At 44.0% G+C, this 15811-nt stretch overlaps 1 long non-coding RNA gene across 1 annotated transcript in view; it reads left to right on the top strand.

The window, feature by feature from the left end:
- Positions 1-4711, top strand: part of LOC311610288 — a 33953-nt gene extending 29242 nt beyond the window's left edge. The window contains exon 4 of the long non-coding RNA XR_014792941.1: positions 3340-4711. This is a non-coding gene — a long non-coding RNA (uncharacterized lncRNA). The remainder of the gene's footprint in view (positions 1-3339) is intronic.
- The last annotated feature ends 11100 nt before the right edge of the window (positions 4712-15811 follow it).

The raw sequence follows: 15811 nt of genomic DNA, 5'->3' as shown, positions 1-15811 counted from the left end.
CCACCCATCGATGTGAAACGGCCTCCGTCCGGCGGAGCCGGCCCGCTCGGAGGCCTTCCTTACGGGCTCTCCGAGCGAGAGCGTCACTTATCCCGCGTGAAGAGTTTCCCCGGGGGGGGGGGGGGGGGGGGGGAGGGGGGAGCATGCTGTTGTTCGGGGATGCCCTCCCTGCTCTCCCAGACCTTCCGGTTCCCTTAAGGGCACCCGGGAGTCAGTCCCCCAGGGGGGAGTGTGTGGAAGTTCCTTCTGGGAGCAGGCCTAGTTCAGGTCTTATTCCTGCGTGGCTGGCTATCCTGCTTTCTCACATGCCCGCACACATTTGTCTGGCTGCTTTTCCCCGTTCCTTGCTTTCTGCCCAATTATCTAACTCTGAAGCTTTCTCCAGGGAATTGTGGCATTGCACAGAGAAAAGGAAGGCAGTGCCTCCAGTAGGCAACTCACCCAGGTTCGCCGCAAGGGGCGGAGGGCAGCGGCGGAGCGCGGCGGGCTCCACGGTGGACCCGGCACCGAGTCCCAGTCCGCACGGCGCTGCCGGGTGAGCCGGGTGAGCCGGGTCGGAGTCTTCCCTCAACTGCGGGGAGGAGAGCGGGGCGTGCTTTTTTCCGGTCCTTGTCCAGTGTCCTGAGCTTGTCCAAGGTGGCGTTTCCACAGCAGCAGGCAATCCCCACGGGGAGGAATGGGCACGGGAAAGGGGGCGGACACCTCGTGCCCGTCTCTTCTACCTCTTGTTGAAGGGGCCTGTTCATTAGCTGCCGCATTCGGGGGGCTTGTGCAGGGTTTCCGGTAGGGAAGGGCAGCCATTGGGTGCGGGGTCCGGTGATTGCTGGGTAATTTTTTCTCTTGCTGGGCGGGGTGCTGAGTGATTTTGCCACCTGATGGTGGGATCTAGGCTTACTAGCCGTATTAAAGAAAGATTCCACCTGCGCCTCTTTCTTTTCTTTTCTTTTCTTTTCTTTTCTTTTCTTTTCTTTTCTTTTCTTTTCTTTTCTTTTCTTTTCTTTTCTTTTCTTTTCTTTTCTTTTCTTTTCTTTCCTTTCCTTTCCTTTCCTTTCCTTTCCTTTCCTTTCCTTCCTTTCTTTCTTTCTTTCTTTCTTATCTTTTTAAATCTATATATATATATGTTTTACAGAGAGGAAAGGAGAGAGACAGCGAGGTATAGAGAGAAACATGGAGCAGCTGCCTGTTGCAAATCCCCTACCAGGGATGTGCCCTCAACCAATGTACACTCCCCTTGTCCGGAATGGAACCTGTGACCTTTCAGTCCGTAGAGCGACACTCTGCCACTGAACCAAACCGTTTTCTGCTACCTGCGCCTTTTGTTCTGCAGGTTTTTCTGTCCTCAGAGTTTGTGAAAGAGGGAGGTGACCACTTGTGTGATATCTGAGTTGAATGTAGTTTGTTGAGAGTGGGAATTTCCCCCTTGTCGTAGGTCTCCGAATTCAATGAAGTGTGGTGACGGAGGGAAGTGGCCACTTTGTGTATAGAATTTGAACGCAGTGAAGTGTGTTGACAGAAGGCTATCGGTTAGGCCAGTCCTGAGGTTTGCATGCGTTAGTTCCAGGGCAGGTCCCCGTGTCGATGACAGGCACGTGAAGTTGACGATCCCATCCCTTTTTGCGTGTGTACGAGGAGCAAGGCTTGGTGCTCCGCCCGTGCCTGCCATGCTTTTTTTGTGCAGCGCCTGTTCCATTTCGTTACAGTTTTTTCTGTTTTGGCCTTCGCGCTTGTTTTTTTGTCTGCCATTTGTGCGCCGACGTACGTGCCTTTCTTGTCGTCCCGTTGCTTGCGTTTGATTGATGGGCATGTGCCGAAAGGCCACAGTTTGAAAATGACAGGTGTGAGGTGGTTGTGTTTTGACTATCTTTTTTTCCTTGTCATAACTGTTGTTGTCATCTTGCACGCGTTGCTTGTATTTATGGGAGTGTTGTTGTATGGTTGTGTTGTGGGCTTTAGGGATAGTATCCTCCTTCATTTTGTGTCTGTAGGGATAGTATCCTCCTTCATTTTGTGTCTGTCTGATGTTGGATGCTGCATAATTATTATTGTTTTTTAACTTTTTTTTCTTTGCATGTAATGTTTTTTTTGAAGGGTGGGAGTGAGGTTAGGGTTAGGGTTATGTATGTTTGGGATTCGTCGGCGTTGCCCGTTGTAGTGCGACGGCCCGTGTTTCCACCCCCGAGTCTGCCACTCGGTGACTGGTGTTTGTTGTCCAGCGCCCGGTCATTTACCTCAGTTTCCAGATGCAGATGTGAGTTTCAGTTGTTAACGTGTGCGTGTTGTCCCGGTTTTATGTGTTTAGCTTGCTTTTAGTCTGTTTTTTTGGGTGTTTTCAGTTTGGTTGCTTTTTTCCTGTGCGGTTTCTCCACGAAGCCATGGCATCACGTCCTCGGCAAAGGTATGGTTTATGATGTTGTAGCGCCTAGGACTCCCAGTCCTGTATTTTCCTTTATTTCTCGTGTTGGCCTTTGGCGTACGATGCGGTTTGTTTACGGTGACTTTGAGTTTTTATGGTGTGTTTGTTCTGGGTCCATTGTGTAGCGTCTGTGATTGTTGACTCTTTTTTTTTTAAAAAAAAATATATATATATATTTTTAGTACATTTTATTGATTTTTTTTTACCGAGAGGAGGATAGAGGGATAGAGAGCTAGAAACGTTGACGATTAAGAAATATCAATCATCTTCCTCTTGCACAGCCCTACCGGGGATGTGCCCGCAACCAATGTACATGCTTTTGGCCGGAATGGAACCTGGGACCTTTCAGTCCGCAGACCGACGCTCTATCTACCACTGAGGCAAACGGGTTTTGTCTGATTGTTGACTCTTGTGTTTATGTGTCTGCCCATTTGATTTATAGTTATGCTCTGGTTTTGGTATTTCGTAAATTAATAGTTTTCTGGGGCATGCAACTTTTCCTCATGCACGTGATGTGTGCTGTGTGTCTTTTTCTGGCCCTGGCTTCTGTGCTTGTATGGAGGGCAACTTATCGGTGAGGAGTTTGATGTAATTCTGTCATCTGCATTTATGTGCAAACGGATGATGTTGTGTCGTAAGAGCTGCAAGCATCTGAAGCAGTCCCCAAATGGTGTTTACTTGCAGGGAATGTTTCTTGTATGTTCCGTTCTGTTATTGTTTTAGAGTTGGCTCGGTCGTTTAGTGCAATAGTTATCTGTGTTTATAGCATCCAGTATTCCATGTGTGTGTCTGTTGTTTTGAGGAACGGGTGTGTGGTTTGCACGGATGGGTATGTGGCCGCTTTATTCCCGTGTTTATAGCGTTTCAGGTCCTGTTATCTAGTAGTTTGTTTATGCACGGCAGTAACGTATTTTCTTGTTTTTCAGGTGCTTGTTTGCCTATCCCGTCTGGTACGTCCTCACCGTGGATGTCGCCTTTGGCCCGGCAGGAGAAGTCCCTCCTCAGCGGTGTCTTTTCAGCGAGCTCCCTAGCATCGGACTAAGTCTCGAATGAATCTGCGTTTTGTGCCACAGACACGTGTCACCGTGACTCTTCCTCGAAAGGGCCGTGTGTGTGGCAGGTGTGCATCTGTGTTTTGGACAACAGAGACTGTTTTTGATGGTGCCTTTGTGGTCAGGCGTTTGAACCGCCTAAGGGTGGGGTGGGCACAGTCCCTGCGTTTTTTGAGCGAATGGCGTGGTTTAAAATGTAACTAATGTTCACTCACATGATGTTACAAGGGGTCATTTGTTACGTGAAAATGCTTGTAGGTGCCTGTGAAGAAGAGAAGATGGAAAGTCATCGTTGGAGACTACGATCCTGCATTCTTGGAATCACCTGTTCACAGCATTTGTCTGTCAGCATTTTTTTTTTTTTTTTTGTAATTGGATGAGATCTTGCTATGTGATTTTTATGTATAGTGTGTATCCATCCTGTGTACTTTTGCTGTTTGTACTTACTGTGTGTATTTTATACGTGTATGGTGTGGGAATGTCACGGTGGTCTTATACATTTTTACTAAGTGTTAGTCAGTCATTGAATTTTTTGTAATAGTTAATTCAAACAGTCGTATGCCACTGCATGTGGCATATCTGTTGTCAATGTGTGATTGTTAGTTGCATGTTATTGTGGTTTCCATTTACAACATGTACAATAGATTGGATAGCCATCTCTCCTTGTGTGCTTGTGTGTGAGTGAGTGTGTGTGTGTTTGTGTGCCTGCCTGCCTGCCTGCCTGCCTGCCTGCCTGCGTGTTCACATAAGTCCCGTTTTTTGGTGTTTCAGTATTGCACCTCTGAGGGTTGTTGTTGATGTTGCAATGTACACATGTTCCTCTCTGCTTGGTAGTTGTGATTGTTCCCTGTCTATTTTCTCTGTGACAGTATTTCACTGCAACAGCTGGGTTAGTGTTTATCTGTGTTTCTGGTTTGTAGTGCGCCTGAAAAAAAAATGCATTAGTAGTTTGTGTTTGTGTATTGTTGTGACACAATGTAGGATATTTATACCATAAAACTGACAACAGAGTATGTGAAGCTGTGTGTGTGTGTGTGTGTGATGGTGAAGTTTGTCCATCTTCACTAAGCAAGGGTGTTGTATTGTTGAATAGTTTTGTGTAAATTTTCTGTGTATCAAAAGTTTAATGAATCATTTTTTCCCAGCTTCCAATCACCTGTTTCTCAATGAGCCTACTTCTTATATGTATTTCACATCTTCCATCCATGCATTAATTAATTAATTAATTGACCCACTCTACTTTTGGTCATCTATGTTGTTTTCTTTTTTTCTTCAGTTGAAGTATCATCTTTCTGCGTTATTTACTATGTATGATGCATGAAGCATATATGAGTGACCGTAGTGTGAATAGTTTTGGTAAAGGTAGGTAATATTTCAGGTGTTTCCATGTAAAATGTATTTTTGTAGTCGCATCCAACCGTTCAAACGTATATCTCTGCAAGGACCCCGGTAGGGAGTCGAAGCAGTCTGAGGTAGGGAGTTTGTAACTGAGGAAAAAGGCAGATCGGCAAGCCCTGAAAAGTTGCTCTTATTTTCAGTTAAGTTGTCATCCATCCAAAGAAGCGTGAGAAAGTTTTGTGGGTATGTTGTGCAGGTTTGGTAGGTAGCCCGTTTGAGTGTAAGGACTTTGTGATGTTTTTTCATATTTCCATCAGATTATTTGCCATCCAATGCATCAGGCATTGCTACGCGGCGAGGAAGCTGATTTTATGGTTTTGAAAGCGTACACGGAGCGCCTCGTGTCACGCCAGCAGTTTTCAGTGCGATGGTGTTTTTTCAAAGTTGCAGTCAACCCCCTTCTACAGACCTCCGGCAAATATACACATTGTCACTCATTCACTGTTTTTTCCCCACCGGTGGTGTTAGTTAGGGTTGGCTGATGTGTTTGGTAGCAAAACTTTTTGTTTTCTAGTTTCTGAAGTCTCGTGTTTTTAAGGCCCCCCCCCCCCCCCCCCATGATGGCTGTTCGAAATTAGTTGTGAGAAGTTTGTTGTAGGTGTATATTTCCGTCTTTCAGTGTGACTGCCGCTGCCAATGTAGAAGGCAGATGGTAATTTATTGGTTGTCCATGGAATAGGTAAAGCAGGTATACCTGCAAAGATTTCATGATGACATTTTAGTTGTAGTGAGTTTTATTGGCCCGCGGTGAGGTGAGTTGATTTCATCTTTGCATTGAGTAGGCAGTACAGTCATTTTAAAAAAAATCTTATTTCATAGTTCACCGCTTGTGGATTTTTTTTTAAGCGGTGTTCTGTGTTGTCCTTGTGTTGTTCCTTCTCTCCCCCTTTTTAACAGAAAAGCACAGCATTCCCGTTGATTGCAATAAGACCCCAATGAAGACTGTGTTCTTGTCAGGTTTGAAAATGTATGCAGTTGTATTTGTATTTGTCTGCGGTAGTGTATTCCAGCACAGTTTAGTCGCATATAGTTGTCGAGTATTGCCATCTCTGTGTTTGGTTCTCACCCGAAGCGATCAAGTTCTCTCCCCTCCTTCCCCTCTGCTTATTTCAGGGTCTGCATCCCCACGGTGTTCCTGTTAATGTGCACCCGTTAGTGCGGTTGAATAACTGTGGGGCATATGGGACGTTCCAAAAGCATGTTTGCTTACCATCACCAATATAATCAGTGCTGCCATGGCCTTTGTATTCTTCGTTCTTGTGGTCTTTTCTTGTGCACGTCGTCCGTTCCCAGATATCGGGAGGATGTGTCTTACATGTAAGTTGTGTTGTAGTCCTTTGGTTACCTGTAGTTTCTTTCCTTCGTGCAACTCCCCAATTCCCCACTGTGGCTGTATGTCGGCAGAGTTGTGTTTTGGCGCTTCTATGGATTCTTTTGTGTGGCATAGGTCACGTTCACAGTGGTTTGTTGTGGAACATCTGTAGCATTGCTAGTAGAAGACGGGTAATGTCAGTCTCACAGTATCATGTCTGTATAAGACTTCTGTAGTGTGTATCGCCCTGTGTATAATTTTCGTTTTTTGATGCCGCAAGGATCTTTATGGTCTTTGAGCCATGTCCTACAGGAGATGTCAGTTGTTATGTTCTCATGTTGTGTTGTTCCCTCATCCCCGGCTCACAGTTTCCTTTAGCCCACCCAACCGAACAATTGTGAAGACGAAGCGTCGCGGCAATTATGTAAGTAATCAGGCAGCCTCGTGTCAGCATAGGGATAGCATAGTTGCCGTGTTCTCCTGTAGCTGTTTGATACCGCACCGTGTCATTGTTTTCTATGTCCCCTTCCCTTGCGCTCCACACCTTTTTTCCTGAGTTTTGTCTTGCATTTGAGATGAGTGGACAATGTGCACGCCTCCCGTGTGCTTTCCTATCCACCACAGGGGCTTTATGTCCAGCAGCTGTGTATCGCAGTTTCAGTTGAGAAGAACCTTCTGTCTGTCATTAAGAAGCGCAGCCGGTTTTGTTTGTAGCGTGTGTCTTTTATAGCCGGAGTTAAGGACATGTCCTGTCCTCACCCCATCTCGTCTCCTTTTTCCAGCCACCAGCCGCCACCATCGATTGATTGTTGATTGTAGGAAGCCTGTTGTTTGTATTGCTTTTCAATGTTCATGTATTCTTACTTGTATTCTTTAATGTGGAATGTGTATTATTGTATTATGCATGTAAGAATTTCCCAGAGTCTATGTGTATTGTAAAAGTAGCGTAGCATAGCACAGATATCTGTCTTTCTGTTGCGCAAACGAACACTAATTAGTATCTTTTGTAGTTTTCTTTTGGATGGCTGTGTATTCATAGGAGCTATATGGTAATGGTCTTTGTTGCTGGGTAGTCAGTTGCTGTTGATTTTGAATCATGCAGGTAGGTACTGTTATGTTGGAATGTGTATGGCTAGCTATAATTTTTACTTTGAAGAGCTACTGTTACTATATTAGCAGCAGTTCAAGTTTGTTTTTCATATTGTACTTATTAACCTAGTCACAGTGTCCACGCTTGCTCATGTGGGGAGGTGTAGTTACCGGGCACCGTTATCAGAACGAGCATACGTTGCAGACCAAGAATGTATAGGTTGCCGTTGAGGCAGTTTCCCGATTCTCACCCCCCTCCTTAAGGAGTTTATTTTGTCATCGATAGGTATGTTTTGTGATCGATAGGTATCTTTTCTCATGTTGTTGAAGCTCTATTATGTTAGTTTTGAAATAGATTTAAGTTATAGTCTGTCATCAATCATCATCAATCCCCGTGTTTTGAGAGTGATGTCTAGTTATAGCTCAGCCAAAGGACAAGATCATTGTAAAAAGTGGTTGTCGTAGTTGCACGATGTTGTAGATTTTAAGTCCGATGCCGCACTCGGTGTGTATTCCCGATCTGTTTGTACCCTCCCTGTCATGTTACTAAATGTGAAAATGTTTTTATGTGTCGGTCATTTGTTTTTTGATTACTGCCAGTATCTGTTGGCAAGGAGCAGTACACGAATGAGGGGGTTTTGCTGAGAAAAAAGACAGGGAAGAACAGTTGTGGCTGTGAGGACAGAGAATGAGTTATGTAGTACCTTGGTTATTTCTCAAAGTTTGTTATATAGTTCTGTCACAGGAAGCGTTTTCTTCAGGGAAGTATCGCAAGCAAAGTTTGTTTGGAAGGCCACGAGGTTTGTTGACGTTATCACCCTGCCATTTTAGTTGCAGAAACCATGGTGTCTTGTTATCATTCTATAGGTTAAAGAATAGTTGGTTATTGTGTAACCTATGGAATAAGGCAATATTTCTGCATTAATAAAAAGGCAGCAATTTCCCACTTTGGCTAATACAAAGGGTACTCGGAGAGCCGTGTATCATGCCGATTGTTGCAATCTCTCATGTAGAAACCCCGCATTCTTTGGCAGGTTCCCACAAGTCTAAGGTGTTAGAACTTGTTTTTTTAGTTGCTTTACCGTTTTAGTCAATGTGACACATTTTTCTGTTCTTATGTAAAATTGAAATGATTTCTCGAGTCTTCTGTTTCAATGTACTTGACTTAGTCTCTCAGGCTCTGCCATAGTTTGGACAGGTGCTGTTGCATTATGTGTAGTTCTAGGGAAATTGAAATATCCAAGAAGTCTGTCTTAATAGATGTACCAGAGACTTCCGCCTTCCTTCCTCCCCCCTCCCTCCCTCCCTCCCTCCCTCCCTCCCTCCCTCCCTCCCTCCCCTCCCTCCCTTTTTCCCTCCCACCTTCCCTCCCTTGTTGTGTAGTCATTACTCCCTCAGTTATTATTGCTGTCCCTGTTTTGTGAGTGGCATATTTTTACTGCTTTTATATATCGTAGTCATTCTTCCAGTTTTTGTTATTTAGTGGTTGGCTCTTGATAGAGTCCTATCGGGTCTGGTAATAATTAATGTCGTTTTTAAACATTCGATAAAAACTTGATTGGAGTTGACTTGTATTGACATAACCTTCAAACACGTGGTATCTACAGAACGTGTGAAGTGTAATTAACAAGTTTTGCTTGAAAACGTTTGTGTTTGGTTTGGTTTTTGTTGCAAAACTAGGGCTAAGAAGATGGCGGGATGAAGAGTCTATTCGGCAGTGCATGCTTTACGAGTTCCAATTAGGAAGAAAAGCAAGTGAGGCTGCAAAAAACATCTGTAGCGCTCTTGGTCAAGATGCAGTTAGCGCCAGAAAATGCCAGGATTGGTTTGAGAAATTTAGCGAGGGAGGGAAATTTTTCGTTAGATGACAAGAGCGGTCGAGGCCGTGTGTCCAATTTTGATCAAGAAGCTCTTCAAGCTCTTTTGGTGCAAAATCCTCAAATTACCCAAAAGAGCTTGTGACAACTTTTAAGTTGTTCACCAAAAAACAATTTTTAATCAATTGCGTGCACTTGGCAAAGTCCAAAAGCTTGGAAAATGGGTTCCTCATGAGGTGACCGACAACAACCGTAATCAAAGAGCCACAATTTGCAGTTCGCTCGTCTGTCGTCAAAACCGTTTGCCGTTTTTAGAGCAAATTGTTACGGGAGATGAAGAATGGGTGCTGTATGTTAATTTGAAAAGGCGGCCTCAACGGATGGAGAAAAATGGGTTTCCGCAGCCCACGCCAAAACCTGACTTGCATGCGAAAAAAGTGGTGTTGTGTGTTTGGTGGAATTTTAAAGGAATTCTTCATTATGAACTTTTACCATCTACCCAAACCATTACAAGTACAGTGTATAGTGCCCAATTGGAAAGGTTAGCCCAAGGTTTATGAGAAAAAGAACCCGCGCTGATTAATGGGAAGGGCGTAATTGTTCACCACGATAGCGCACGGCCGCATACCGCAAGAATCACTGCTGGAAAACTGTGCCAGTTGGAATGGGAAGTGGGAAGTTCTCCCTCAACCTGCACATTCTCCTGATATTGCCCCTTCCGATCACCATTTGTTTCGTTCTTTGCAAAACTCTTTTCTTGGAAAAAAATTTAATAATGAAGAATGCCTCAAAAATGCATTGACCGAATTTTTTGCATCAAAATCACAGGAATTTTACAACAGAAGGATTAAAATGCTTCCTGAGCGTTGGGCACAAGTAGTAGAAAACAACGGCAACTATATTGTCAATTAAGTTTTGTTGTATTGTTTAAATAAATTCTATTTTAAAAGTATTAGAAAGCGACATTAATTATTACTAGACGTAATATGTATGGAATAGCTATCCAAAACTGTTGGTTAAAATGTGCAGTGTTCTTTTCAGATATACGTGTGGTTGTTGTAGCTGTTTCCTCCCAACCTCAGAGGTGACTATCGGATCTTGTGTAGTCCTGAATTGTTTTGACATTCTTTGCAGTGTGAGGAAGGTCAGGTCCACAAAGGGTTATTTCATAGCACGGTATGTTAAATTTTATGTGATTTCTGATACTTGCCATTATCCCCATTCCCACGATCCAATCCCTCTCACTATTATGTAAACAACATATGCTTGAAGTGCGACGGTTGTAATTTCAATGTGTGAGTCGTTAAGGTATGTGTAAGTGTCTTGAGTATCTTTTGTCCTCGTGGCGTTGTAGTTGAGTCAGTTCAGCTTACGTTTCTTGATTGTGTCGTGGGTAGTGTTGTAATCCCTTGGTGTCTGTGTGATATCTGGCTTGCCTTAATGGGGAAATTTTTCTTGGAGAGGGATTATGTGCAGTCTATTTAAGAATGTGGAGTTAGGTGTTGAACATCAGACTGTGAAAGCATTTCCGCCTTGAGCCACTGCCGTGCGAGTCGGCTGCCTTTAGGTAGGCTTTGCGTTGGCCTCAGACCGGGAGCCAGGTTTGTTCCCTTAAGTATTGTTGTTTAGCACGTCAAATTTCCTTTTTTTCTTGTCCACATGTTTTTAAGCTCAGAGTAACCTTTATCTGCATTGGGAATCCCAGTGTCACTCTCCCATTCCTCCCTATTCCATGGTGTGCTGAATGCACATGTATGTACGGTTGAAGCAGTCATGGGTGTGTATTAAGGAGATCTCAAAGCCATGTAGTTACAATGTCTTGTGGTGGTGTAGCTAAGTTCAAATCTTTGTTTTTGATTTTTTAATAAGGAGAATGTGTCAGCTATTGCCGTTGTAATCCTCCTACCCACCTCTCCTGGTGAATTTAAGTTAGTCATTATAGTCATTGACTCCATGTTTGGCCTGTCTTTCTACCAGCATGTTTCACTATTTTTGCAGTTGTTGGGTAGCTGTGAGCAGGTACCAGTATTTCATTTTTAGGTGATGCATGCATTAGTAGTTTTTGCATTTATTAGTTATCTTTTCTTATTTTTTGTTTTTAGCAGTGACCACCACCTTATGATTCATTGTGGCACACTATCTTATTTTTATGTAATTTTTGCTTTTCTAAATTATGTTTCCTCCCTTCACTATGGGCCGTACTGTGAGAGTTTAGTAGGCTGTTCCATGGGTTCATGAAAGCCGGGTAGCTTTTAGTAGGGGCCTGCCCATGGCAGTCAGCGTAGTCGGTTGTGTGGTTGTGCTGGCCTTCATGGTAGTATAAGCACCTCCATCTCCCCAGTTCTGATGTCTTTTATGTTTACCCTTCTGTACGTAGCCTGTTGTCGTGAGAATAGTTGCCATTTGTGTAGTTTGTACAGTAACGCCTGTCTTCTCTTTATGTATCAATGTCATAGAGTATGTACCTCGAGAAGTATTGGCCCCCCCCCCCCCCCCCCGATGTTGGGCAACATCAGACATCAGAAAGAACTCACACACTTGAGCCTTGCCATAATTTTGTGCTTGTTGCATGTATTCTTGTGTCCAGTGTTGATGCATGGTGTTGGCCCACATCAACCCCCATCCCCCTTGGTATAGTCCTCATTAGCTGTAGTGTGGCCTTCCTCTCTATCGTGTTTCTTTTGTAAGACCATTAGGGGATGTTAGTCATGCTCTGCAGGGTAACTGCAGTAGTGAATTTGTCATTCCATGCTTGGTGTACTGTGTTAGGTTCATTGTGGCCAGTTGAGTGAACCCCCCCCCTCCCCCATTCCTGTGTCATGATTTTGTGAATACAACGAAGAATTCATGGATGGGTTTTAAAGCAACGTCTGCATTTTAAGCCATTACCATCTTAAAGGTGGTGTGTCTGCAGATGTTCCCCCTCTGCCCAAGTTTTATATGTGTATTCCAAGGATTTTTTTTTTTTTTTAAAATTTGGACTTTATGGTCATTTGGCAGCATCAACCGCATGAGCAACTCCTCACTGTTTAATTTGTTTATGTTTTGCTGTATCCATGTTACATGTGTACTTTATTAGGCCACCCCCCTTTCTGGGTACATCATTGTGGGCTATACCACACAGCCTGCCGCCTACCATTGGCACCAAAGTCGTCCAACTTCCTGGGCAGCAGGTGAATTCTCATTAATCTCTCCAAATTTATTGTAGCCTTTTTTTTGTGTTCAGCAGTGGTTATCTGTGCAGTTTGTATGTCAATGCATGGTTTTGGCATTTTCAAGGTTAATGTAAAGTATGTCTAGTGTGTGTGGTGTGGTTAAGTGCTAACTTCAATTTGTCAAACAATGCTGTGTACAACCTCGAAGGAAATGGTTTTACTGCCCCTTTCCCTCATTCATTACATGAGATCTATGCTTGTTGATTAATATGTTATTTTTTTCTGCTTGTTGGGCAGGAGCAAGTCCTTCATATGGTGTCATTTACTGTATGTATCTACATGTAATTTTAGTATGTTTGTGTGTCAGTAGCAGCAGCAACGTTGGGTGCCACTCCAGGTTATGTTTGTTCCATGCCTTTATTTATTCATTTAAAAAGACATGTTATTTATTTTGTATAGAGAGGGAGGTAGATAGTCAGAAACATGAATGAGTGTCATTGATTAGCTTCCTCTTGCACACCCCCTACAGGGACTGTATCCAGAAGCAAGGTACATGGCCCCCTGGGCTGTTATTGATTCTGGGAGCACCCCCCTCCCCCCCTTTCTGGTCCCCAATTCATTGAGCCAAAGCAGTTTTTTACATGCAGTTATTTTTGCTAACTGCCTCCCTCCCACGGTATGTGCACTCACAGGAATTCAATACCCTCCTTTCCCCTGACTGCATTATACTGGTCCTTGTATCCTGATGATGAGTGAACTGTATCGTCATGTGGAGGGGGTCATTGAATATGTATACAAGGTGTGGGCTGTGTATTTTTTTTTCTTCCCCCCCGTGCTGTCTACCTTGGGAAGAAAAACCTTCCTTCTATCTATCTATCTATCTATCTATCTATCCATCAATTCATCCTGGCCTGACTGGTAGGTGGTGTCGCTGTGTAGTATCTGAAATATGTCATCACTGGAATGCTGGCCAATCAGCGTGTGGTCAAGTGTCCAAATGTGTACTTTTTATAGTAATGTTTGGCATTTATTTTCCAATCTTCCATTCAGGTCCTGTTTTCCCAAAAATGTTGCTGTTTTAGTTACCCACTTGTGGTGCTATTATGCAAAGGTATACATGTGAAAGACATCATTGAATTGTATCTTGTGTAGTGTATGGTGTGGGGGAAATTCTGTAGATTTTGTTCTGATAGTAATCATCCACTGAGGGTATGAAGAAATGGGGTATATATCTATTTCTCATCTTGTCTAAACCTTCCCATGTGGAACATAGAGGTTATCTTTATTAATTCTTCCTGTTTCTGCAATGATTTAATTATTTCCTACTGGAAAATCCCATGTGATCAATATGGTGAAGTGCGAAAGGATGGTTGCACCTTTGTGGTCTGAATTCTAAACCATGCAAATTTTACAGGTGTTATGGTACTGGAAGAGTGTGTGAATGTTTCAGCCAAGTAATGGTGTAGACTGTTCACGGCAGTCTATGATCTGGAATGTTGGGATTGGAAGGATCTCACCATGTTCACTTGTATTCATGGGGACCTACTTGAACTGTAATTTGCATATTATTTAAAAAACATATTTAATAGATATTTCATGGAGAGTAGGAAGGGAGGGAGAGAGATAGGGAGCTAGAAACACCGATGAGAGGCTCCCCCCCACCCACCCACCGGGGATGTGCCCACAACCAATGTACATGCCCTTCACCGAAATCAAACCTGGGAACTTTCAGTTTTGAGACTGACGCTCTGCCACTGAGCCAAACTGGTTTTGGCTCCCAATAGTACTTTTCCTGGCAATCCATGTGTTTTGCCTGTCAGCAATTCTTTTTTTTTTTTTTTTTGCCAGAGTTCTCACTAAAGGGCTGTTGATTCAAGTGGAAATACTTCCTTGTTAGTTCTTTTTTAAATGTGTGTGCATGTCGTTAGCAATCTTTGTTTTCCCTGGGAATTACTGTGCAAAGTATTGCTGTATGGCTCACATCTTTCATGTGTTTTGGTGCTGTAGTGTGTTGTGGGTTAATTGAGAAAGTAGTAACTGTCACACTTCACTCAGTCCTGTGGATTTTCTGGTAATCCCCCTACCGCCTCTACCTACTGTCACTTTCTAGAATTGCCTGCATTATGCCCTTTGTAATACAGGTTATTTATCATTTTGCTAGGGGGGAGCATCAATTAGTCTTCCTCAAATCAGAGATGGTGTGCCCTTTCTTGTATATGGTGGAATTTCCTAGTATCACCGCCCCCATTCTTTGTATCCTTATCATTTCCATGGACATAATTTGTGTCAGCAGCCACAGGAGTTTCTCTTAGCCTATCTCTATGCATTTGCTCATGCTGCCTCCCCACCCACCCACCCACCCACCCACCCACAATGTAGATTCACATGAGTTCAGTTATGCCCCCTGCCACCTGCACCATGGGCCGCAACATTGGTTGTTTGCTGATTTGTATTCACATGTGGGAGGAGCACAAGGTTGTGAAGCGGTCAGATTTTGGGTAAGTGTATTTTGCCATGTGCCCCCCCCCCCCCGCAGTGGGACAAAAAAAAAAAAAAAAAAAAAAAAAAAAAGCCCTGTTTCCCTAGGCAGGTGGTAATGAAAAGCTGCTTTTGCTGTCCAGCAGTTGACTTATGGCACAACTCCCCATTGCTCTGTCCACAGACTGCCATACTGAACTGTGTAGGTCACTGTAGTACCACCAACGCACAGCTACGTCTCCATTTCAGATGTTACATCTTCAAAAGAAGTATTGCCCCTTTCCATCACTTGTGATTGCCCTCACAGAAAGGCCCACATGTGGAGCCCCTCAAAACAGTTGCATGCTGGCTCATGATTGTGCAGGCATGGTGTCTCCAATGGTGTCCCACCTGTGCATTCCCTTCCAAAACGTGGGCTCATTGAGAGCGTATCCCCCTGGTATGTTATGTGAAGGAATGACTTCATATGCCAAATTTCAGGGTTGGCATCCAGTACCATGTAGAGCAGATAGGCATCCTGTTACAAAGCGAGTCTCCAATAGATGAACCACCAGAACCAATTTGATTAAGCATGCAAGAGTTTACAGGTTCGAATCTGGGCCCAAACCTTGGCTGATGCAGCAGCTGGCAAACACTCAGGTGAGAGCCCTGATGGAGGGGCAGCCTCCCTTCTATCCCAGTGTTGGTCTGTTATTCACTGATTGGCTCCTCAGGACAAAGAACTGGCCTTCCTTAGCTGCTCCTTAGGTGATTCACACAATCTTGCATGTTTTGCTTCAAACAGAATGTCTGTTCTGACTCCCAACGGATTGTAGGGTCAGGATGCTGCGATTTTTCATGGCCCCAATTTCTCAGCCCGATCCGGAGGGAGGTATGCATGTCCCACCCCAAAGGAACTCCCAGCGCTGAGTTACAATTGAGTTTCCTGGCCTGTCTCCAGAGACCTTATCTCTTGGGCAGACGGGACTGACTGTCACACACCCCAGCTCGGTTTTTAGCGCCCATTCTGGGAATGCTTTGTACCCATTTGTATCTGCTATGTTCTTGGCAGAATTCGTCCTGTAGGTGCCCTTGCTCCTTCCAACCACCTTCTAGAC

This window comes from Pipistrellus hanaki (genome assembly GCF_964339955.1).
Source record: "Pipistrellus hanaki genome assembly, chromosome: 15".
In the NCBI taxonomy this organism is placed as follows: Eukaryota; Metazoa; Chordata; class Mammalia; order Chiroptera; family Vespertilionidae; genus Pipistrellus; species Pipistrellus hanaki.
This window is presented reverse-complemented; position numbering and strand designations above follow the sequence as displayed.